General features: G+C 44.5%; 1 long non-coding RNA gene across 1 annotated transcript; it reads right to left on the reverse strand.

The window, feature by feature from the left end:
- Positions 1-1,637: 1,637 nt before the first annotated feature.
- On the reverse strand, positions 1,638-25,407 carry LOC148535264 (uncharacterized). The gene is made up of 3 exons (XR_015875747.1): positions 25,176-25,407; positions 24,354-24,408; positions 1,638-1,893 (listed from the first exon to the last, which is right to left on the reverse strand). It is a non-coding gene; the product is annotated as an uncharacterized LOC148535264 (long non-coding RNA).
- Between the last annotated feature and the right edge of the window lie 1,058 nt (positions 25,408-26,465).

Below are 26,465 nucleotides of genomic sequence, written 5' to 3' on the forward strand. Positions count from 1 at the left end.
CACTCCAATGCTGCACGCATCCCTCCTGATCTCCCCATGCAATCTGCTTATCGACTCCAACTATACCTTACCAAACAAAGCAGCAAGATTACCTCTCAAATGGTCCTTGGCTGTGGCCCCCAAATCATGAGGCTTGGTGCAATTTTGCTGTACTCATTGTTTTTTTTTCTCTTAAGTTTAGACTAACCATTCCATAGATGTTAGATTACTGTGACCCTTGTATCCAGCCCATCTGTGTCACCCATGTTTGTCTGCCCCCTCCCCTTTAATATCTAAACTTCCACGAACAGGGCCATCTTCCATCATGTGCTTCTCCTTCACTTAATTATACTCTAATTTACAACAGCACCCAACCCTTGGTTACAGACACCATGCTGTATAAATCATGTATCTGTCCTGCATTGTTTGTACTGTGAATATCTATTTTCTTGTGTGCTTATTTGTTTATGTACTGTGTAAGGCGCTGCGGAACCCCTGTGGCGCCATATAAATAAAGGATAATAATAATAATAACTGTGCGCTCAACCAGTTTTGATGACACCTGGCCTCAGCACAGTGGTGAGAAAACCCTCAGCTGCAAAGAAGTTAAAGAGCTGCATGTGTGGCCTTCAACCTTCAAAATGGCTGCACATTAACTTTCATTTCAAGAAAAAATAAAAACAACCCTCAACTGTGAAGACATTAAAGAGCTGCATGTAACCTTCAAAATGACTGCAAATTAATTTTCATTTCAAGAATAAATAAAAACTCCTCCAAAAAAACCTTGACAGTCCCATATTACTCATCCTAAAATGCCTTCACATGCAACTCATTTGCCTCACTTGCCCAAAATTCCACCAAATGCCACTTAGACCTGCAATGTGCCACTAAATCTCCCCATGTGCCCTCAGGACTCATTTGACATAGAATGACCCCACAAGTCTGCAGATACTACATGTCGTCTAAAGTCCTCATCATGCTCCCTACTCAGGCCATCTTACATACCATACTCTCACATGCTACAGATCTCCCCATGTGCATACCACTCAGTCCTCACCACATGCCCCTCAGACTTTTACACATATCATTTAGGGGATGTAGTCAGCATCCCGGCGTGCCAACGGTCTAAATACTGGTGCTGGAATCCCGACAGGTTGCATACTACGTTCTTTTGGGATTTATTAAAGTTTTTTGCCAAATATATATACATATATATAACTCTACCTTCCTGCTCCTCCTGAAGAAATCCATAAGGGACGAAACAGACTTTTCATTTTTCTTTTTGAATTATATAGTCTCTCAAAACATTTTCTAGCAACAAAATTGGTGCTAGTCTGTGGCCAAGTTAAGTGTTTTTACTTTTTTAAGATATTTATTGTATTTTATGTGTCTGGTTTGATTAATAAATGTACACCCCTTTATTATATCTACAAGATGTAGAATTATAACTCTATATTTAGCCTATCAATAAGGGATTTACTGATATCTAATAGAGGGGGAGAAGTAATATAGACCAGACCAAGCCAACTTGAGCTCTAGTCATATCTTTTTATTATTTCTTTGCACTCACTTGTATTATATTCACAAAGAATTGCTTCAAGTCACAGAAACTTTTGAAATCCAAGCATTTATTTACGGCTCCTCTGTATCCATTGGGCAGGGGGGGCTTGGTGTGTTGAGTAGGTGAGGGGTCCTGCTTGTTTAGTTTGTATTGGACCCCACTAATGCTGATGGCAGCCCTGCCCATACCCAATCCTTCATTTAGTCCTCAATACATGCCGTTCACATGCCACTCACTTCTCACCCACTCCAGCATCTACAGGGGTAAGTGGGGAGCATGTGGAGCAGAAAACATTGCACTCACTCTTCCACCACCATTGTGTGCTGCATAACTTTCCTGCTTTGAAGAAACTCCTGAAAAGACAAAAAAAAATGTAATAATAAGCGCTCATAATATACTGAATCATATCTAAAGTTACTAAATGCAATTACAAGCCCTTTAAATTTTTCTTTCTGATATATCACTAAAGTATGCAAAATAAAAATATATTGTGACCTGTACTTTAATTATACAGAGTATAACAAATACTATAACCAACAAATGATTAAAATAAAACAACCATTGTGTGTTTGCATGCATATGTGCTGTCAATACAGAAAACTGTTTATTGTATAATCATTTCTACCTTTTGAGGCCTGTACTTGTCCAGGAAACAGGTCTGGAAGTTGAGAGGTTAATATTATAAGGACAATAAGAACCATAATTGCACTTCTTGCGAACACCATTATAGCTTTTATGTCCATGAACTGGACAACCTATAATCAGAGAAGTAACTTTTTATTCTTTTAAGTCCAACAGAAAAGACATTTAGCACATTTTATTCTTCATAGGTGAAAGATAGTCTGGGTTCCTGTCAAATGATGCTCTACTCCAAAGGCACCAAAGTATTTCTGTCTTGGCTCCTTCAATCACCTATTTAGCAGACCCAACTAATTACATGTAATTATGGTGAATGCATTTTTGTCCTCCTTAATAAAGCTGGAAAGTGTGTCTATTCACTCCAGTAGATGTGACTTTCATTATAGCCATTAACTCTTTCCAAACACGAAGAAAGGACAAGAGCCAGAGATTCTCATCATACACAGAGGCCTGGAGGTAATTATTTCGTAATAAAGTAAATATATATATATATATATATATATATATATATATTTATTTAGCAGTAATATCAGAGTAACATATTTACACCATGATACATGATAATTTAGGCTAAGTGGCACACATTACAGTACATTTCTAATGAGAGCATTTTTAGATAGGAGTCATTAGCGCAATTGCACAGATCAGATGCAAGGCACCTTATAATACATATTGATGTGCTGCTCTATGCCCCCCCCATTCCATTTACATCTGTATTTACTATAAATCTGCAGAAAGACTTCAGTATTCAGCTGGCAATTGATTGGGTGATTGACACACAGAACATAATGTTATAAACCCCTCCTCCCAGTTTTCTTTTCTGTGTTATGTACACCCCTTTGGTAGATGTCTTTTGGGTGAGGTTGTGTACTAGTGATGACCACGCAACAACTCTTTTCTTGCTGTCTATGTAAATATTAGCAGTGCCTCCACCTGAATCACCTGAATCTGTACAGCCCGCAGGGGAAATGAATGGGTCTTCCGGCCACCAAAGATGGGTTCTGGAAACCTCTGCCCAACACCACTAACATTTTATACCAGTATAAACCACACAATGTTTGTTGTCAAAATCACAATGGGATATTTATGTATTCTATATATAGAAAAACTGGTGGCAACCTTTAGACTATCAAACAAAAAACAGAGATTAGCACCAACAATTGTAGAAAAAAAGACTGTGGGCCTGATTCAGAGATGTTCACTAATGCTGCTGCAGCTGCAAATGTGTACGCAATGGCTGTAATAAAATATGCAAATGTCGCAGCTGCCGGGATTTGTATTGAGACGCTTCCCAGCACCTTCACAAATCCAAGTGATTGTGTACAAACACGCAGCTCGGCTGCAGATCAGTCGATTATCCATGGGAACTGAGACTCTAAAGCCATGTTTACTGCTTACAGGGTAGCAGACACAGGCTGTGACATGCCCCAAAAACATTTGCGACATGTCTGCGCTTGAGTGACCACCTCACTGTTGCCGCCCTCAAATGGTTCCTGTCTGTCAATCAATTTGCAAATGAATCCTCACTATGAGCAACTTCGGTAATAAAATTTGCCTGCGCAGAACACAGATAATCGCTCAGCTGTATAAACATCTGCTTTGTGTCCATCTCAGAAACAGGCCCAAGGACTCTGGGGCTGATTCAGACCCGCTCGCAAGCGCTATGCGCTTGCAAGTGGGTCAATGTTTTCCGCCTGCGCATGCGCCGCCTCCGGCGTCCGCATGCGCGGGACCCGGCCAGCAACTGGCGCTCCATCGCACCAAAACGGGGCGGCTGTTGATTGTGATTGACAGCTCGCCCCGTTTTGGAGGCGGGCAAGGAGGGTGACTACACAAATGGAGGCATTCCCGAAGGAACGCCTGCCATTTGTGGGAGGCACCACTGACATAACCACAAGGGTCTCGTCGCAAGCCCCGATGGTCGCGACCATCACCTGGCCGCTCGCAAAAGCTGTGGGTGGTCACCCACAGCTATGCGAGCAGCCAGGAGGCTGAAACAAAACAAAAGAAAAAACACCCTGATTCAGAGCGAGCGTTCTGAAAGAGCATCCGGCTCTGAATCAGGGCCTCTGTACAATGCACAATCACTTACAATTGCACAGTGATAGAATTTGAAATAAAATAATCTCAGCAATAGACAGAACATAGAAAAGTAGCAATAGATAGAACATAGAAATGTACACACTTGACAGGACAAAAGATTGATGTATGGCAGGATCAAAAATTTAGGGAGTCATTTTACCCTATATCAGGTTTTAACAGAGAGAACATACCTACTTTACAGATTGATATCATTCTGGTTGCCAATAGCAACATATGCTGATTACCATCAAGTCTCTACATAGAGTTTAAAACATCTACCTTTTTTCCTATGATATATTGGAAACAGTATGTGTTTAGATTGTTAATGTAACAATTAATTTCTTTTTCCATTCAATGTGCAATGTTTATATATGTTTTTAGAGTTGAACTGCAGTTAATTTTTTCATATGTTCAATAAAATAATAATTTTCACAGCCTATGTTTTTTATATAGTGATTAGCACAGACACCTTATTTGTATTTTTTTTGTTCCATTTTGAGGGTGATTTGCAGGTATCCCTCTGGTGTCAGCAGCAAGTCTCTATATTAGACAAAACCTGAGTGATTAGCGCACCAGTTTTCTTTCTCTTCAGTATCAAAAATCTCTATCAAATGAAAAAAATATTACAGTATAAAGTTCTGACATAGGGCCTGATTCAGACCTGCTCGCGAGCGCTCGCAAGCGGGTCGATGTTGGCCCAGTGCACATGCGCACGAGGGAGCCAGCTCCGTCGTGCACATGCGCGAGACCCTTAATAGCGACGGCTAAGCCGTCGCTATGGGTCTCGCTACAAAGGGGATGTGCTGTCGATGGTGAGTGACAGCACGCCCCCTTTGGAGGGCGTGCCGGGGGCGTGGCTGGCCAGACGGACGCGTTCCCATGGGAACACCTACCGTCTGGAGCCGGCCCCACTGACATCACAAGTGATGTCAGTGGGAGTGCTCTCAGCTCTGATAGAGCCGAAAACACTCCAGAGCTTGCGGCAGACGAGACCCTACCACAAGGGACTTGTCGCAAGCCCGATGGTCTTGACCATCGCGACCATCTTTTTGGCCGCTCGCTATAGCACAGCTGTGGTCACCCACAGCTGTGCGAGTGGCCAGGAGGCCGCTCAACAACAACAGAGGGACGGCCCTGATTAAGAGCGAGCGCTCTGTCAGAGCGTCCGGCTCTGAATCAGGGCCTCAGAGTTGTGCGCTATTGCTGCCACTGCTGCGTTTGTGAAAATGTGCAAATGTTGCAGACACCGGGAGAGGTAAAATGGACGGAGATAAAGTACCAACCAATCAGCTCCTGTCATTTTACAGGCAGTGTTTGAAAACTGGAAGGAGCTGATTGGTTGGTACTTTATCTCTATTCACTTTAGCTCTCTTCAGGACTTAGTACATAGACTCCAAAGACATAGTATTGATGATCATTCGCTTATCACAATCTTGAGTAAGTCTATTGTCCCGCAGATGTGGGGACTGAGACGCCACAGCCATATTCCTTGCGCATGGAGACGCAGACGCAGCGTGTAACACCCGCCGGAGCTGCAGAGCAGCAGAAATCACAGGGAAAATGTCCATTTTCCCCGAGACTTGCGCATACGCATTAAGCCAGATTCTACTGCGCTGCCAGAGAGAAGGGGGCCCACACGGAGGCTGCACACAGGCCCCTTCCTCTCTTAAAACACATCTGAATAAAACATTGATGTCTAGCATAGAATTTAGAACAATGACTATAATATACAATGTAGCTGCAGAATAAAAGACAAAAAATTAAGGAATAACACCTATAATCGAATAAATCCTTGTAGCAATCAATACACAATGCATTCCAATGAATCTCTTGACTCTAGAGAACACAATGCAATCCCTCTAAGAACAAGTTACTTATACCCCTTTTACACTGCCATCAAATAACCTGGGTTACTGCACATGAATGCGCTGCAACCCAGTTACTGCGCAGTGTGAAAGGGCCCAGTTGAAATAACCCAGGTCCAGCGATCCGGGATTTCAACCTGGGTAACGAGCAGGGTTGAACATGAGTTCATCCCAGCTCACGGTGCAGTATGAATGGGTAACCCGGGTCCCGTTCACTGCATAGGAAGAGCATTGTCTGCATAGCATCTGCTCTTCGGCAGCCACAGGCTGAGGCAGATCTGAACTGATCAGCTCCGTCAGCCTCCTGTCTCTGTCTCCTCTCTGCTACTGCAGGACCTCTATTTGGCACCAAAACTCCACCTTTTATCCCTTCTGGGGTGTAGTTTCCTGCCAAACATTTACTGCTCCTCCTCACATCTCTGGCTGCTGAGTTACTCCCAGACGAAGTGACAGGTCCTCTAGTAACCAGATGGAGGTCATCTTGAGGAAGCCCATACTGGAAACCAACATTTTGGATTGGTGTCCATTCGCCTATTGCTCCTGCAGTCCCCTGAACAATACATGCTAGGGCAACCATGGGGGCTATGCTGCTCCCAGTTCCTTTTTCTTCTCTGGTGCCAGAAGACTCAGTCCTGGACCATCTTCCATTTGGTATGCATTTACGATGCTGGCGGTCGCTATGCGACCGCCGGCATCTCCACTACAGAATCCCGGCGAGGGTTAGTTAACCTACGCTGGAAGACCAGCGCCTGGCATCCCGATCGAAGTGATGCCGGGCGCCGAGTGCGGACAGCCGCGGGGGGGAGGGTTAGGTTTTGGGTTCCGGGGGGGACTTAGGGTTAGGCACCCCCCCGGAGATTAGGTTTAGGCTAGGGGGAGGGAGGATTATGGTTAGGCACCCCCGGGGGGAACTTAGAGTTAGGCACCCCCCTTTATTATTTTTAATTAATATATTTGCCGCCATAATTTATTTCAATCATTTATGTGCCGTAATAATAATAAATAGTGGGTTCAAAAAATTTCTGTGAGTCTGGTTTCCAATGTCAGTTTTGTTCAGTCCGCAAATTACATTTCTGTTCAAGTCCTTCATTTTACACCTATTATTGGGTGTGTACTCTGCTTAGGGGTTCAGAGTTAATTGTACTGCAGCGTTACACCACTCATTTACAAGGTTCTAGCAGCAGTAGGAGCCTTTGTATCCATCTGAACCCCAGTACACACCCACACGGACCTTGTGACAGCAGTTGTAACATTGTAAGCAACTTTTGCTTGCTTCTATTAATAAATACACTTTGATTTAACTACTAAACAAACCTAATCTTTATTGCATTTCCTGTGAGTGGTGTCTCACAAATTAACTACATCTTTTGCAGCACTGGGATACAGATTCATCACAGGATTATATTTTCCATAATCTGACTACTACAGTGACCCAAGGCCAATTCTAACAATGATTATATTTGATCAATTTAACTTCACTTTATATGAATCAACCCCACTCACAAGTCTCACATTGGCTTTTAGAGGTTTTTTCTTTTTTAGAGAAACTTTTCCCATTTTCACCCATTTATAGATCTGGACTTCTCATATAGATATAGAGTTTGACAAATATTAATTAAAACAGTGTCGCGGACACAGTTCCAAGCTATTTCATTCTCTAACCGCTGTCTGTAACTTTGTCAAGGTCAGCACTCACTTAAGCCTGCAAGAGGTAGGTTTGACATAGAGTTAGAAAAAAAACAACAACCACCTGGTCTGTCTACAGAAATTATTACACTCGCTAGTATCTCTCTCATTCACCTGCATTTTTAACTTGATTTTTAATGTTGGTTTACAGCACAGCCAAGAAGAAGGTCTTCTGCAACACAATCTAGACCACTTGAGGAATGTTCTGGTAATGTCAAAAACAACAATTAATAAATTGCCTTCGTAGGGACACATTTTTTTCAAAAACATAAAATAAAAGTTTAATTAATGTGTACTAAACCACAGAGTAAAAAATAACAGAATTGGGGAGTATATAGTTACAATCCTTAGACGAAAAAGACATTCTTTTGAAATAAAGTTGATTTTTTTTTTATATTGTTTTTAAGAAGAGAAAATGTATTGTCTTTTGCAAACAATTTTGCCGAACATGGTTGTGATTTGAAAAACTGGGTGGTTGACCCTTTTTTCTTTTTTTGTGGCTTTAAAAATGTACTGAGAATAAAAAATATTGATAAAAAAACCATGTACCATGTGGCCCAGTAGACAAGGGATAAAGTTTAATGACTGATGAAAGAGGTGGCTGATGGTATGGTAAACCAAGGTGTAGGCATATAGAGATTACTTTAGATAAAAATCTAAGCACTTTTTGAGTTAATAAGATAATTTAAAATTCTGCCAATTTTTCACCCACAATAAAAAATAGGACCATCATCTGCATTGGCCCAGCACACCACTACTGAGGACATGTGGCAAGTGATGAGGAGCTGACCCTAACACAAATTTGCACATCTCCGGCTCCTGAACTGGATTCTGGTAAGGCACATCAAACCTATATTTGTTAAAAGAAACAGTTATTATTTTTTCATTCATATTAACTTCTCACAGTACTCATTGTTAATATACTAAGGTAATTTTTGGTTCCAAAAAAGAAAAATGAAGAGAACAAATTTAAACTAAAAAAAAAGATAGTTAATATACCTGTTTTGTTTTTATGTAGATTTTGATATATCACTATTGGAGGAGGGTTCCATGCCACAGCCGGTGCCACATGATGATGAGGAAGAGACCTTCACCTTGCATTTGGAGAAAATATCACCAACGCCTGAAGAATTCCCACAGGAACAGCCACAGAAATCAACACCACCTTCAAGGGAATGTAGTCAGGAAGTCGGCGATCGAAATGCCGACCGCCGGCTTCCCGACAGTGAAAACCCGGCATGGGACTAATGATAGGCATCTAAATACCGATGCCTATCATAAGCCCCATGCCAAAATCCCGGGGCCCGACATACCGAACGTCGGTAAGCAGGGTGTTGGGAGCTCATAACCACGGGGTGGGGGAAGGGGTTAGGTTTAGGGACTCCCAGGGGGACTTAGGGTTAGGCAACCCCCTGGGAGGGTTAGGGTTAGGCTAGGGGAAGGGGGGTTAGTGTCAGGCACCACTGGGGAAAGGTTAGGTTTAGGCAACCCCCCCAGGAGGGTTAGGTTAAGGGTGCGTGGAGGGGGGGTTAGGTTTAGGCACCCCTGGGGGAGGTTTGGATTAGGTACCCCTAGGGAGGGTTAAGGGGGAGAGGGAAGGGTTAGGGAGCTTGCTCACCTCAGTCCGGATCTTCATGTGCCGGCCTTCTGTATTTCATCCGCCGAGCTTAGGTCCGGTGGTAATTCATACCAATTCACCTGAAAGAAATAGGAATGAGGAAATATTCCAAGCCATCCAATCCTTTGAAGAAACCCAGGTGGAGTTTCTAAATCAACAAAGGGACCAAAACAAAACAATAGACACATTAGGAGACCAACTTCAGTCTTAGGTCAAATTAATAACAACATAGTGCAGCTGAGTACAGATATAGAAAACCAAAACCAAAACAACAATAGTAACCAGGCATTGCAAACAAATGCTATAAATCAGCTAACTGATGCAATTACAATAATAGACACTCAAATCTTGGTAAGGTTACCTAGACAAACAGGGTCAACTTTAGATAGCAGTACACCAACTGCAAGCACAACACCACCCTCACCACCAAGAAATTGCCTCCGAACATGTGGTGGCCTAAGCAGTAGACCTGCAGATCAGCCACTCCCTGCACCATATTCTAAAAGGAAAAAATAATTGAAGGTGTTAGTTCTGTTTATAGATTTGAGAAATGTTGTTTGCTTGCTTTGTTTTTTGTACAAACATTTGTATATTTCGACACTTGAGGTGCCCATCCACTTGCCGATAATACTAAGCGATTTCATGATTACGACCAGCAAGGCGCGTGCCCGCTGGTCGTTTCCAATATCTATCATCGCCTGAACATGACTGTCAATGTTCGGGGATGATTGATGTGCATACACCGAACGTCTGAACGTTCAGTGTATGCACTTTACCCCTAGGGAGATGACGGCACGATTACGATGTTGTAATCGTGCCGTCATCCCGCATCTACAAGTGGATGGGCACAATAACTCTTAAAAAATGGTTTATGTTATTTTGTAGGCCATGTGGGCTTTAATTTTTACTATTAAATAAAAAATATTTTTTGCCACAACTTTAATATACTGTATATATGCAAAAGATCAACCAAAGACATTTGCATGTTTGAAGGTGTACATTTTGAAATACATGATATTTAAAATCACTCAACATACAAAACGAATGATTATGTTTCTAGTTTACAAATACTGATTATGTTTTTGTTTTTTTGGAACATACAAAATTAAGCAATAACAAAAATGAATTTGTTACACTGAGTTATACATGCACACCTAGCTCAGTAATCTACATTTGTGTGTTTGATTTTAGAAAAACAAATATTTACAGTTGAAATAGTTGGGAATAAGTTTAGACCTAATTTGCCTATTTCTGTGCTCACATAGTCAGTAGTTGGTAACAAAACCTCTTCCTGCTTGCTGTCTATTGCTTAATCTTGGGGGAGTGGTTGATTTAAAGCAAGATTAGCTGCAGAGCACAATATCGGACACTTTTGCCGGATGATACAATAATATGCCTCCCGATTTATCTATACACCCGAATCTTGTTTTTAACAGGCCAAAGGTGCTTCTATCACAGATCAGGTGGCTATATGTGCCTCATTATATTTATACTCAGCAGGAGTTTGCGGATTTGACAATGGAGTCAGAAGCCAGGAATAACACCCATAGCCTAAATCACCTGTTGGGACAAAAAAATAAATTATAATTAGAACAATATAGTAACATTTATTATTAGCTACTTAATTAACACATACAAGAAACTTACCCAACAACCATCCCTCTGGCATTTGGTCCGCCTCAAATTTTGCACTGAGGGATGAATTGCTAAGGATATAGGCATCATGGCATGAACCAGGATTGCCAGTCACAACACTTATGATTCTGACTTTTTCATCACAGACCATCTGCACATTCATGGAATATGTATAATATCTGTAGGTATAGACATGTGCAGTATTGCTGGGTGGTCTCAGCCCAATGTGTGTGCAATCTATTGTTCCCAGAACATTAAGCATGTCTGAGAGACTATAGAAAGCTACCTTAAGCTTGTGCCAGTGTGGCTGGGAAAGCAGATGTAGTTATTGCAGAGAGGGATCATTGCCTGCATGACTTGGCCCAGGTGCCTACTAAAGGTAGGCTGTGAAATACCTAGCACTCCACCTGAAACTGACTGAAAGGAGCCAGGAGCAAAAAAATGCAAAGCACACAGCAGCTTGTGCAGGTCTGATACAGCATGTGACCATGCAATGTATGGCTCAAGTTGAGTCTTGATGAGGTCATGCAGTATCATGATGTTGGAACATGAGAGGCGGAACATCTGTATGACCTGATCAGCAGGCAAAGGATTGAGGTTTATCCGACAGTGAAAGAACCTAGGCCTGCGTAGGTTGCAGGGTACCTCATGAAGCTGCTGATGTTGCTCTAATTGATGCTCCTGGGTTCTCTCAGTCAGGTGGTGATTTGCATACTGCAGGTAGGTGCACAGCACAGCATAGCTTTGAGCAGCCATAATTCCTACAGCTAGACTGGCCCACATGCTTTTGGGAACTTTTCAAGGCATTACAATCAATTTGCAGCCAATTTAATGGTGTTTAGAAGCTCAAACCTACTGTCTCTTATTCTTCTAATTATTTTGGGATTTGAAGTTCGATTTGATGTTAGATTTGCGTTCGATTTGCAATCCAACGTTAGTAAATGACGGGATCCTATAGCTGTCTATGGGAAAACATCAATGTTTTTTAAAAATTCGACAATCGATTTGGGCTTTAGTAAATCCTCTCTAAGAAAATTGAACCAAAATCAAATGACAAATTGAATAGAAAACAAAATCAAAACTTTTTAAATATACACCCAGGAGGGAACCAGGAAAGGTACATAACGAAGCTCATTGAACTGTATCAGTATACCAATCAGACTTCTCATTTACCAGAACAACCATCACTTTCCCTCCATTCTCAACCATCTTTACCCCTGTCTCATTTGTTTGTTTTTTGTATGTTTTCTGTATGTTTTTTGTCTCTGTGTGTCAGCTATTGACTACAAAGGTATATATATATATATATATATATATATACTGCCTGTGTACCCCCTACACTAAAGGCATGGGGGTCCCCATAGTGTTTTTTTTACATCTTTTTGTTTGGCAGAGCTATCTCTATTTGATAGCAGAGGTTGTGGAACAACCTGAGGGTCTAGAAAGAGAGTATGGGGGGCCGGGGGCCGGGGGCAGTAGGCAAAGGTTTTGCCTAGGTTGCCGAGAAACCGCACACTGGCCCTGGATGAATTACAGATGATTTTTGTCCAAGGAGTTGTGCTGCTTACTGGAAATGTTTTCGCCATTGTAGAGCATATGTGTGGCCATACAGGGGATGCGTGCTGTATAGCAGACATACTGGCTTTCTGTGCAGGCTCTTTATGAGACCATTGCATATTCATTTTTACTGTGACAACTACACATGCATTGTAACCTAAATACTTATTTTTGCTCTTTGCTCCCATCCCAGCATGTTTAATAACTTGAAAAATATATGTGCCAAACTATTCAGCTTTGTACGTGTACGCTCTCCCATCATCACCCACTGCGGGAGCCGGAAGAGCCCTGCTCCGGCAGTGGGCACAAGACAAGCAGCCGATGAGAGTCTGTCTGACTCCCATCGGCTGCTAAAACAAACACACAGCTGCCGATGCTGGCGGCTGTGTGTTTGTTATACTAGTGTAGTGCGGACGGCACTTATTTGCGGTCCGCAATACCGCCCTGCCTGATTGACTAACAGATGCTAGAGGTCCAGTAGGACCTCTAGCATCTGTCTCCTCCTAGGCGGCGGCCATTTTTGGAGGGCCGTTTTCTGCAGATTCCATGCGGACGGCTAATCCGCATGGAATCTGCAGCCACCTCGCCCCACAAGCCCCCAAGCCACCGCGGGGTCTGCGGGGGCTGTAGTTACGCCACTGCTATGATGGAGCAGTATGGGACACCCCCAAACCAGTTGTGACACACCTGCATTTGTATCACCTCCAAACGCTCCCTGACTGCCAATCACATTGTGAATAAATACTCACTGCGAGCGGTAGGTAATGTACCTTTAGGCATGTACAGTGTAACTCTGACGTGTGCAAAACGGACCATAATTGCTCAGCTGACAATTTGTATTGTAGTTTCTGATACATACTTCCTTACTCTCCCGGGAACCTGCGGGAGGATCCAGATTTTTGGGGTGTCCCCCGCATTCCCAGAAGAATAGTTACTCTTCTTGCATCCCACCCACTTCAAAGAAAAGTAGGCAGAATGAGGAGAATACTACTGAGGAATCTGCGGTCCATGAGTAGGGGGCAGGGCCTAGTGATGCGGTTATGCGGACCCTAATGGCACTTCTCCCCAAAGCAAAAACTACAAAAGTAGGTAAGAGGCGCAAAGGCGTCACCAGGTATGATGACACCCAATGCACATTCTGGATACCCTCTGCTTGCCAGAGGCGCGTCCATCCATAAAGGATCATGGCCTAAATAAAGGGGCATGGCTTCGCAGGGGATCCTGATAATATCACTCCGGGGCAACCCAGCATCACTGGCGATGCTGGGCTGCCCCCGGAGACTGGGAAGTCTGCACTGTGGGCTCCTCTTCTACGACAGGAGCCGGGTGCTGCAGAATGTCACACTGTGTCTGTATTTTGGTGTCACCCCTTCCCAGTGGCATAACTAGGGTATTTGGAGCCCAGGGCAAATGTAAAAATGGAGCCCACCACCCAATAGGCACGTGCGGAAAAATGGGCATGGTCAAAAGGGGCATGGCCACTTAAAAATGGGGCGTGCCAACATGACATACATATCCCTTTCTCGTCACTTTGAACATTCCTTTCTATTCAATGTGCACCTTAACCCCAGTAGTGCCCCTTATACAGTCCCCCCTATGCAGTGCCCCCAGTAATGGTCCCTCTTACGCAGGCCCCCAGTAGTGCCCCTTATACAGTACCCCCAGTATGCAATGTCCCCAGTAGTGGTTCCTCTTATGCAGGCCCCCAGTAGTGCCCCTTGTACTGTACCCCCAGTATGCAATGTCCCCAGTAGTGATCCCTCTTATGCAGGCCCCCAATAGTGCCTCTTGTACAGTACCCCCAGTAGTGGTCCCCCTTATGCAGGCCCCTCAGTAGTGACCCTTATACAGTGCCCCCAGTAGTAATTCCCCTTATACAGTGCCCCATGTAGTGGTATGCAGTGCCCCCAATAGGGCCCCTTATATAGTGCCCCCAGTAGTGGTCCCCCTTATGCAGGCCTCCAGTAGTGGTCCCCCCCTATCCAGTGCCCCCTGTAGTGGTCCTCCATATTCAGTGCCCCCAGTGCAGCGTCCCTTGTGCCTTCAGTAGTAAGCCCCTTATATAGTGCCCCCAGTAGTACCCCTTATTTAGTGCTCCCAGTAGCAGTCCCCCCCAATGCAATGCCCCCCCAGTAGTAGCCCCCCCTATGCAGTTCCCCCAGTAGTGGTCCCTGATGGAGTGTCCCCAGTAGTGGTCCCCCCCAGTGGTGCCCCCAGTAGTAGTCCCCCCCATTAGTGCCCCCAGTAGAGGTTCTCCCCATTAGTGCCCCAGTAGAGGTCCCCTCCATTAGTGCCCCCAGTAGAGGTCCCCTCCATTAGTGCCCCCAGTATAGGTCCCCTCCAATAGTGCCAGCAGTATAAGTGCCCCAGTATAGGTCCCCTCCATTAGTGCTCCCAGTATAAGTGCCCCCAGTATAGGTCTCCTCCATTAGTGCCCCCAGTATAGGTCCCCTAAATTAGTGTCCCCAGTATAGTTCCCCTCCATTAATGTCCCCAGTATAAGTCCCCTCCATTAGTGCCCCCATTATTGTCCCCAGTATAAGTGCCCCCAGTATAAGTGCCCTCATTAGGGCCCCCAGTATAAGTGCCCCTATTAGTGCCCCCAGTATAAGTGCCCCCAGTATAGAACCCCCCCAACAAATACACACTGAAAATAAAACAATAAATAAAAGAAAAATACTTACCTGAATCCACGCTCCGGCTCCCGCAGCCATCCGCACGTCAGTCCTCCCGGGCTGGCGCACTCTGCATTATGGGAGAGACGTCATGACGTCTCTCCCATTACCCACTGCAGGATCCGGAAGGGAGCCGGCTCTTCCAGTGGGCAATGCAGCTGTCAATGAGAGTCTATCTGACTCTCATTGGCTGCTGTTTAACACACACATCACCGCCAGCGCTGGCGGCGATGCGTGTGCAGCAGCAGCAGCAGCCAATGAGAGTCTGTCTGACTCATTGGCTGCTGACTAACACACACATTGCTGCCGCGCTGGCGGCGATGTGCATGTTAGAAGGCACATCATGAGCCCACCTGCCACCCTCCCTCTGGCGCTATTGGGCAAGCGCTCAGAGGGAGGGAAGGGGCTCGGCTGTGCAGCACAGTACCGGCGCTGGGAAGCCTAGCGCCGGTCCTGTGTAAATGTATAGTGCTGACCGCATTCACTTCGGTTGGCACTACACTGGCTAACTAGGACGAGCCAGTACTGTGGCCGGCGGCGCCCCCCACCTGCCAGTCCCACGGTGCCCGGGGCACTTGTCCCGCTCGCCCTGCCCTAGTTACGCCACTGCCCCTTCCAAGGGTGACACCTGGTGTGAGGAGGGTTGTAGTGCATGTGGCAGAGCCGAGTGCCGGCAAAAGGGTCGTGGCCTCACGGACAGGGCGCGTGGCCTCGCAGCCAGAACCCCTGTTTTAATCACTCCAGGGGTCCAGGAGATGCGGGCTGCCGGCTTCCCCACTGTGTTAGAATCTGAGTACTGCACGTAATGCTACAGTTCAGCACCCGGACCCTGTCACTGAGGAGAAGTCGGCACTTTGGTGTCATCCCTCGGCAGGTGATACCTGGGCCCGCCCCGCACCGCCCTTGTGACGCCACTGGGCAAGTATGATATTTATGGGGAGATACAGTATGTCAGAGGAGTGTGACACATTTGCCTTCTGAGCCCAGAGCCCTGCTTGATTACACTATTTAGGATTTTGTTTTTTTTTAAATTGTGTTATAACAAATTACTGTAGAATTCATTACATATGTCCTTCTAAATGTAATACATTTATCCATATATACAAAGTAACAAAAGAATAAATGAAGTTACTGTATATCATCTACAGTGCTAGAAGGGGATAGACACTACCATAAGATGGGGGCATGTATATACAACTATGGGCCGTATTCAATTAGTTTTGCATCCGCGAAAAAGCTCCACCTGCCCAACTTTTCCCCTACATCGCGTGTTGTGGATGCATAAACTTATCGCCCGTGTCCCCCCTTTCCGCTGTATTCAATTCCTAAACAAACTAAAACTGCATGCGGCGAATGCAAAACAGACAGACAGTGCTGTCAGACTTGGGGAAATCAGACTGAACCGGCCAAAAAGATGCACTAACATTGGTGATCAATGTAGAAGTGTTCCAATAGCCCTAATAAACTAATTGGGGCACTGAAGTTGTTTAAAATCCTTGTTGTGAAGAATGGCATTAAGCAGTATTTTTTGGTGAAAATAAGTAGTCATGTCAAATTTGGGGTACTTGAAAATGGGTGCTACAGTAGAATATTTTAATGTCTCCAAAGTGAAGTTTTTGAAAAGTGAAAATCCTGCGTCATACAAGCACCTGCAATCCCAAAAACACTTGGCCCCTTCTTAGAGCACCACAGAAGCTTATTTCGCTAGTTTTTGAAGTTGTCCCCCCACTTTTGTTATTTTTTCCCCATATTTCAAAGGCGTTCCTGGAATTTTTTTTATTCTTTTTTGGGTGAATTGTCCATTGGGGGGTGTAACTAGGATTTTGACTGGTTTCCCAACATCTGCATCCCAAAATATAGATTTTACACTTTTTTTCACCTGCTATTCTGTGGAGAAAAAGTATCGCCTATTTCAGTGCCTTGACTTTTTCACATAGGCGAAAATGGAATGGAATTGAATACGGAGAAAGAGAAAAAGGCGAAATTTTGCAAAAAAACACGCGAAAACAGCTTTTTGATCCGAAATCAAATACGACCATAAATAGGTGAAATTTTGAGGGTTGTCATTGTTAAAAAAAGAGCTCTCCTTTAAATAAGGGATGCCTGTATATGATAAATCTTGAAATATTTCTGTATAGTACTGTGTTTATGATATTTCCGGAAAAAGACAATTTGCAATGGTAATGTGTTTTTTTTTATCCTGTTTACATTTTGCCTCCAACAACACAATGGATGAGATAGACTGTTTAGTATGTAGTAATTTAATGCATCTTACTCATTTTATTATGTGCTCAGATGTTTTCCCCTCCACCACATTTATCTTGTTCTCACTCAAACAATTCATCAGCAGAGGTATTGTTGCATGTTGTCTGCAGTTTATTTTTATAAGGAATTTCATTACTTTTGGTTGCAGTGGAATATTTTTGAAAGGTTTATTTTTATATCTCTCAGACTTAAAAGTACTGTATACGTCATTGAAAGGATTTATAAAATTGGTTCATCAACTCTTCATGTGCTCACTGGTATATAAATTATAGGTGGCTCTCTTAACTCATTCATAACTGGGGTTTGTTTACACTTTTCTAACCCTGGTTAAGGGTTAAAGGAAATACAGTATAAATACAATTATATATGAGGTGACATCATTTAAATAAATACATTTAAAAAGCCATATACAAAGTATGTATAATTCGTAAATGTACACTTCCCTGAGGTGGAATATGTTTGGTTCTATATTGGCAGTGTATATTGAAGTGGTTTGTGTGTACACAGGGCCGGCTCGAGGCACATTCGACCAGTGCAGTCGAACAGGGGTGCCACCCAATAGAGGGCACACCCCTCCCAACCATCCTGATTTTCAGTGGGACAGTCCCATTTTTCTGGCACTGCCCTACTGTTCTACCCGCGGGTCGAAGTGTCCCGCCAGTGGTCAGGAGCTTGGGAACCCCCACCGCCACAGCAGCACGGTGATGCCGGCCCTGGAGAAGAGGAATAGATCCCACGTACATGCGCACGGCATTAATTCAGTGCAGGGAGAGGGCTGGCGGCAACCCAGCTACTGAAGGAGTGCTGGGCTCGCCCCCAGCCTGACGTTAAATTGGAGGTGTGCTATACAGGCTCAACCCAATTAGTGTCATTTAGGGGCATGTCCTATGGTAATTAGGCCATGCCCCTTTTCGACCGCCGCAGGCAGGGTAAGGGGGCGTCAGAGTCCCTCTCTGCACAGAACGCGGTTCCTCCTCGAGCCGGCCCTGTGTGTACAGATACATGTACAATTTATGAGGTAAAACGTGTCCAACACAATGCACATAGTAGGCGGCACTTAGTGATTTCAGGCAGACAACAGCAGGTTACATCATCAACGTTTTGAATTTTAATACCTCGTCATCAGGATAAAATACGTGGCAAAATTTACTGATCACACCACGTGCACCGCTGGCTCCCTGGACCAGTGAAGGACACCCACCAATTACATCATCACCCTGCGCCCGTTGCCGTAGTTACAAGAACCATACAGAACCCCGTGAGAGATACATTACAAACACCCAATATAGTAACACAAACATATAAGCCTATACAAAATAGGCATATAAGCATAAAAACAGACACTTATGAATGGCAAATACATAAGTAAACACTAGATAATAGTAAAAAAAGATCCCATACATAGGGGGCATAATAATCTTTTATAATGCAATCCAATGCCTATAAACCTTCTGAATAGTAATAAATAATGCAACCCCTACTAGTCTAAGCAGAAACATTATTTCAGCCAGCAATAAAGTCTGATTAAATGTAATACATTCTCATAACATCCATGAGATGGCAGCTCCTAATCAATACACATTAATAGACAAGGGAGAATATTAAACAAAACAGTGTAACCTCAAAGTTTCATTTAAACCTCTGGGGAGGGGACATAGGGCCTGATTCAGCTTGGATTGCAGTTGCTAATACGCATGCAATTGGCCGATTGCTGCATTCTGCGCATGCATTAAAGTGTGCTAGCCGGTCACTGCTATCGGGACTGTGATCTCAGTGACTATGCAGAACCATGGCAGAGTGATTGACAGGAAGTGCCATTTGTGGGTGGTGATGGGGGGTGGTCGGTGAAACGCAGGCATGCCAGTGCGTTTAAACGCCTTTGCAGGGGCGTGCATAAATTAGCCAGTGCAATGACCTACGCAGCCTGAGGCCTCATAGTGTGCAATGAAGTTATCAATTTCTGAGTAAGGTCAGAGCTTGTGCAAGTGTGCGTGAGGCTGTGATGGTACTCAATTGTACCGATGGTTTTGCAGTCTTGCTAAACATTACGGATGTGTGGTAAGGTAAAGTGGGCATCCTTATGTTGTGCTGCGATCACAATGAATTAGCATACTATCTCAGTTGAACTGCTTGCATAATTGCTATTGCATTCGCAGTTGCGATCGGTAATGAATCAGGCCCATAGTCCCTAGTCTGTAAATTCATTGAGATTCACATCTCAATAATTTAGGTGAAAGATCTCCACCACGTACCGAAGGCAGGATATGATCAATAATCAAGTGCCTAAAAGTAGATACACCATGCCCTGCTGATAAGTGGTGTGCCACCGGCAGGTCACTTCGTCCACTTTCAATGGCCTGTTTAATAGAAGATCGATGTAGTGCTATACGTTCTTTTAAGGTCCTATCCGTCTTTGCTACGTAACTTAAATCACATATACATGTAAATAAGTACACAATGAATTTAGTTGTATAAGTGATATGGGGTATGTTTGCTAAGTGAGAGTTTTTAGAAGTGGAGATGTTGGCCATAGCAGCCAATACGAATCTTTCTATAATCTTCTAGAAGGTACTGGTTAAATGTTAAGTAGAATCTGATTGGTTGCTATGGGCAACATCTCCATCTCTAAAACATCTCACTTTAGTAATTATACCCCTATGTCTAATAAAATACCAGTTCCCATTATGGGGATGACAAAAAGTACTTCCACCCATAAGGGATCTACACATGAGACAATTCAAGCATTTAAAGCAGACATTTTTGGCAGATAAAAAATGTGTTTGTTCACTATGCTTCAAATGAAAACGAGTGACATCAGTTTTTATCAATCCCTAATTTTCTTCCTACGGGAATAACAAGGCATGCTTCCTACTTCCTTCAAATTATCCGTCTGAACAATGGGCCACAGTTGTTTGGTAGCCTGTCTGATCTCACCACTCACCACATTAAAATGGGGCCACCAATGGGAGTTTCTTAATAGTCGTCTTTTTTGCACTCTTGCAAAATAATTGCTCTCTAGGTATATACATTGCATAGTCCTTTGCTATCAATAAATTATGGTCATATCCTCTCTCTGAGAATTTTTAACACATAATATCCATGTGTCGCTCCACCTCACCTTCATCCTTATGTGGTACCCCCATAGTTATGGGGTCACCCCTTTAACTAGTTAGGGGCTATAGTTACCCTGCAAGCCCCTGTCAGTTTTTTTTATAAGTTTATACAGCACCATTGGCCCCATAGGCATGTATAGTGAGTTTTGACTGACCCTGCTCTCCCTGAACTCCACTGAGCATGTGCAAACAGGGAGGTAGGAAGTGACCCTTGGTCAGCAACCCATTTATGGAGGGAAAATCCTGCCCCATTGATTGGTAGCCTGGGTGTCCAGGCAGAGATCCCTGTAGGCAGCCTGTTGCTGGGGTCTCCCCTGTCCAATCATAGATGCCGGACTGACAGGGAGGAGAGTATGGAAGAGTTTATAAAATACCCTCTCCAGGACCGTTAGGGCTGCGTCAGGGAGGATTTGTCTGTGGAGTGCCCATAGTCTGGTCATACAATAGGGGAGAGTATTCCCCTACGTTACCCTGGATTACAAATATTGCACCTGGTGTGCTGTCTGCAAGGAGTTGCTGTGGAGTGCCCTTGGATCTGTAAAAATAGGGGTGCAGTATCCCCTATCTTTGCCCTGGATTACAATTACCAGACTTCACATTAACCCGGGAAGGCTACCTATCCAACCTCCCCGGAGAGGTGCTCTGATTCTGGATGTGAGGCCCTGGAGGAAGCTTGCCTCCAGACTTGCATAGAGGACGCTGCTTTTGAAGAAGCCCCCTGAATACGGGACTGCCTTCGTAAGTGCCTGTTACCGGAGGCGTCGCATGTGGAAGTCTGCGCATGTGCGCATGCTGGGAGAGAAGAGGCTCATCGCTCCATCATCATGGATGAAGCCCCAGCTGAGGAAAAGGTCCTGCCAGTGACGAAAACCCTGCTGGCACCTGTACGGGCAGAAGTAAAGACAGCCCCGGAGGAAGAGTGCTTCAGGATCCCCTCTGCTGCTGTGTTTGTTTGTCTGCCGGACAGAGCCCCTGTGGAAATAGATTTTGCACCTGTTGCCCCTTGTAAAATACCTGCCGGAGGTCTGCAGCTGGGAGCTCCGGTGCGGTGCCTAGCATTCTGGAGTTTCCCTGGACATCGTGAGGGGCTGAACAGCCACAGCCAGGGGTAAGAACATCCGACCTCCCTCTGCTTAGCTCTTGTCTCCTCTTTTCCCCTGAGTGCAGCTCTTGCCTTTTATAGTATCACCCAGCCAGGACACGCCCTCACCCTCTTCCCTTAGTGCCTTCTAGTGGTTCCCTTAATTTTTCCCTGAGAACAGGTTATCAATTAGGGTTTTCTACTTGTAGAGTTGAGCTGCCTCTGAGCAACTGTAGAAAGGGGCTCCCAGTTAGTTAGGGGTTCTGTCACTTTAGTAGAGGGTTGAGATAACTCAGTAGCTTATTTGCGAACATAGGGGGGAAGTAAGAGATAGGTCACCCCTCCAGTTCATACTGGGAGGGGACCTGACTTGTTTTACTGCATCCGCTCTGATGCAGTTCTGGGTGATGTACAATATGTCCTATGTTTATCTTTAAACTAAATGTAATGCCATTGATATGTATTTTCCTATGTTTACTGTTGGCCATTGGTGTTAATTAAATGATTAATAGTGGCCCGACGCGGCACGTCGTCTGTTATATTGTTTTGTATTGCAATGTATAGGGATGTAATGTATTTGTCATCAATGCAGTATTCTGTGAAAATATTTTATCCATGTGCTTAAATGCTGTTTTCTGCCTAATGTAGTATTGAAATGTAATTTGCTGGTAGCTGGTAAACTCTTAACCCTGTGTGACCTCAGTTGGCAAAAACTTCCTTGATAAGTGAATTGTGTATGTTTGTGCATAACCCTGCTTGGAGCTAATTATTCTGCATAAACTTTTAGCCGTTACAGCTGGAGAAGTACAAATACCAGCCTAACCTGCATGTGCATTGTAGTGCTTGGGCCATTTACTCTGCATAGACTGTTAGCCAGTACAGCTGGAGAACTACAAGTACCAGCCTAACCTGCATGTGCAATATTGTGCTGGGGCCATTTACTCTGAATAGACTGTTAGCCGTTACAGCTGGAGAACTACAAGTACCAGCCTAACTTGCATGTGCATTAGTGATAAGTACAAGTGTTCCAAAATAACCTTCTCTCTGGTTTGTGGTTATAGCTATTGTTTTGCCAACTGAGGTCGCCGGTAGAGGACATGGAGGTGTTGAGTAATCAGCTTGGTATTGAATTCTGCAAGATTTAATTCAGTACATTTCCTATTAATTGTAATTCATTTATTTGCAATAATAAAATTGCGTTGCACCTTCCTTTCTGACTGGTCACTGCGTCTGCAAAAGGAGAACATCAGGATTGCCTCTCTGTCACGGTGTGTTCTATCTTAGCTACGGGGAAAATCAGTCACTGAAACATTCCGAACACACCTGAACCTGGTGCTAGTGGTTGCAGCGCTGTACAAACTTTCAGAGCATCACACTTACATACACGTTTAACCCTAATGAATGGAAATAAGGGAGCCCATGCTTAAGAGATTTTGGATGGAAGCTGTTTACATGTAGAAATATATTTCTTTCACTGGGTTTATGGAACAAAGTTGTACTGATACGTCCATCCTCTGACTTCACCTGAACATCCAAAAAGTTGACCATAATAGGGTCAATGACATATGTTAATTTAATGGGACTACTATAAGCATTATAGTCACTGATAAATGAAACGGATTGGTCTTTAGTGCCCATCCATATCAGAAACAGGCCCGCACCCCCCCATATGCGCTGCTGCCACCATACTCCCAGTGCCTGCATCCACCTGGCCCCTCCCCCGGACCAGCCACATTACCATGAGCTCAGAGAAGCCAAGAGCAGTACATGCCTGAGCTGAGCGAGGAGGGGGGCTCATTGACAGAGGAAAATGTGTGTGTTTGCGTGGGGAGGGGGCTCATTGACAGAGAGGAATGTGTGGGGGAGCTCACTGACTGAAGGGAATGTGTGTGTGGGGAGGGGGGCTCACTGACTGAGGGGAATGTGTGTGTGTGGGGGGGAGGGAGGATCACTAACAGAGGGGAATTGTGTGTGTGAGGAGGAGGGCTCACTGACTGAGGGGAATGTGTGCGATAATGTGTTTGTGTTGCCCTGCCTATACTGTCAGTCCCGGGCCCCATGATTTCTGATGGCAGCCCTGCGCCTTGGTCCCAATTTTTTAATTTATTTTTTTGGTGGAGGAGGGTGGGGGGGTGTCACCGTGCATTACAGCACTGGGTGATAGCAACCCTAGTGATACCACTGCCCCCGGGGAGGGTTAGGGTTAGGCACCACCACGGGGAGGTTAGAGTTAGGCACCACCCCGGGATGGATAGGTTTAGGGTGCGGGAAGGGGGAGTTAGGGTTAGGCACCACCGGGGGAGAGTTAAGGGGGGAGAGGGGGATGGTTAGAGTACTTACTGGCCCATGTCGGGATATTCAAATTCTGGATACCGCTGTTGGTCTTCTGACCGCCGGCATTCCGTCCAGCGGTATAGCAAACTGATTTTGTATGAATGGGCCTAATTGGGAAAAACCCATATTAAACAATTTAGGCTTGCTGGTGTAAGCCCAATGACCTTCTCTATGTAATAATTGTGAGCAGTATGGTGAACAGTGTGTTGTCTTGGACAATACGTTACCACATTAAAATATTATACACAGATATTGATATTTACCAGGTTCTCTTGGATCCTTCCCAAGAAAAGCAGGAATATCATGCACAGGACAATCCTAAGGATCGGAATGATGTACAATAGGTGAGTATAATCAATTACAATGGACAATAAAACATAGAAAATAATTGCCCTCAATAAACCCCTTATGATGTTGTGTAATGAATCAGACACAAAATGGAACAGGCCAATCTATAGATTAAAGACGTTTGCTTTAATTGTGATTGTGTTCACAAGTTATCAATAAAACATCTATACTGATCATTAAGGGGGGCCTCCCCAAAACGGTATATAGATTTAGTCAGAATATAGAATAAATGATAATAAGTCTATATGTGATAAGTCCTCCTAAAGCTGATAGAATTGGCTCATGTTTATACCATGTATATTTTCCCAACACTATGGGGTGTATAAATATATAGGGTCCGAGTGCTAATAAAGTTATAGTTTCTGAAGTGTGGTGTAAACGGACTCCAGTATAATTGATGGTCTTGGAAACTTAATATATTAGGACTGGAGTGAGTCAATACAGACTGCGGCGTCCCTCTAGTCAGATCTTGTAACTTTGAGTGAAGGAATCCGATGCTTGGTTACCTGGGGATGAAACTTCCTGGGGCAAGGAGTAGGGGACCCGGAGGAAAGGTAACAAGTAAGTCTCACAGCTGTGTCATCCAGTGACCCAATGTGCTGACTGCACTAGTCTGAATGACCGGACCCGCACCGCCAGCGCATATGGGGATGAACTGCAGTCGCTTGGGGAGGAGAAGTGACGGTCTTGGCTTGGTGAGACCAGAGACCGCACTCCCCCTCCGTATAGAGACTTACCTCCTAAGCCCTCGACGGGTATCCGCTCTTGCCCCTTTGCCGGCTGGTGTTGATAGTAGTCTTCTGTCTTGCTGGTGGGCTGCTTCTGGATCATGTGTGCGTACTCGCGACTGTGGTTACAGCCAAATTCTGGGGATAATCAATAAGTCCTGGTAAAGAGGTTTTGACAGGGTAGGGTTGTCAGAGGAAATACATGTATGGCGTGCTTGCAACGTGTTTTGACCCTCTAGGGTTCTTCTTCTAGGCAATGTAGCATTAAGATTGTTCTGAAAGTAATGGCTATTAATATCTTCTGATAGGTTATTCCATGAGTGTTCTGATTGGAAGATGATTCCAGTCTTTGTGACTGGGTACAGGTTCTGTCAGTCAATATAAGGATCACTGTTGCTGAATTAATGTGTACATATAAACTGAGTTTGTTTTGATGCATAGTTTGATAAGTTCAGTTATGTACATAATAAATGGCATGTTAGCTATTACGTTTTGAGGCACTTAAAGATAGTGGAGCTCATTCAGAGTCGGTCGTGAGCGCTGAGCGCTCAAAACTGACTCAATGTTGCCCCACAGCGCATGCGCACGATGGAGCCAGCTCCGTCGTGCGCGAGACCCGGCTAATGACGGGCGCTCCGTCGTTAGGGGTCTCGAAGCAGACGGGGCGAGCTGTCGATGTTGAGTGACAGCTCGCCCCATTTGCTGGGCAGGCCGGGGGCGTGCCCGGCCAAACGGATTAGTTCCAGTCAGAACGCTTGCCATTTGGGGGCGGCCCCACTGACATCATTGCTGATGTCAGTGGGGAATTTCCTGCTCGAACAGAGCAGGAAGCTCCATGGGGCTTACAAGTGCCCAGACCCTACCCTAGGGTCTGGTCGTAAGCCCCGATGGTCGCGATTGTCTTGACTATCGCGACCATCACCCATGTCGGTCGTTAGAGCTGTGGGTGTTAACCCACAGCTTAACGATCGCTAAGGAGGCGGCCGTTCAGAATGCAAGCGGCCGCCCTGATTCAGAGCGACCGCTTGCATCTAACGACCACCTCTGAATGAGGCCCAGTGTCCTGTATATAACAGATATGCTGTATAATGGAGGGTGAGAGTCTCTGTACATAAATCTGTAACAGGTATAGTACTTATATGGCATATATTGTAGCATTTAATATAGCTTGTGCCAGGAGAAAATTAATTTCCAGATTAGTGGAAAAAATGAAGTATTGCTATATCTAACAGGCTAATAACGAGAAAAAATTTCCCATTATGGACATATGTGCTATCTTTAAACTACTACAATTTTAAA

This window comes from Taudactylus pleione, unplaced genomic scaffold (assembly GCF_031769625.1).
Source record: "Taudactylus pleione unplaced genomic scaffold, aTauple2 ptg000053l, whole genome shotgun sequence".
Taxonomy (NCBI): Eukaryota; Metazoa; Chordata; class Amphibia; order Anura; family Myobatrachidae; genus Taudactylus; species Taudactylus pleione.